Raw genomic sequence first — 256 nt, 5'->3', positions numbered from 1 at the left:
AGCCCGAAAGTGAATTCATTAGAGATTTTAGCTAAAAAAATAACGATATTTGAGGAGTGGAATAATAGAAACTATTTTTTCTCTCTTTAGAACAAACCTTGTCTTATTATCATCAATAATGACGGGAAATATTCTATAAAAGTTAGATTTTTCTTTGGAAGCCTAAAAAGCTTCAGATCTGTTGGTAATTGTCAAGAAAATGACAAATGATGATGTTTCTGGAGCTGGGTGGGAGGGGGGGGGGGGATACGAGCCC

General features: G+C 35.9%; 1 protein-coding gene across 1 annotated transcript in view; it reads left to right on the top strand.

The window, feature by feature from the left end:
* LOC119594484 overlaps window positions 1–256 on the top strand; it is a 3,986-nt gene that overhangs the window by 368 nt on the left and 3,362 nt on the right. The window lies entirely within an intron of this gene.

This window comes from Penaeus monodon, chromosome 34, assembly GCF_015228065.2.
Source record: "Penaeus monodon isolate SGIC_2016 chromosome 34, NSTDA_Pmon_1, whole genome shotgun sequence".
In the NCBI taxonomy this organism is placed as follows: Eukaryota; Metazoa; Arthropoda; class Malacostraca; order Decapoda; family Penaeidae; genus Penaeus; species Penaeus monodon.
Note: the sequence above shows the minus strand (reverse complement) of the source record. Positions and strands in the feature narration are given on the sequence as shown.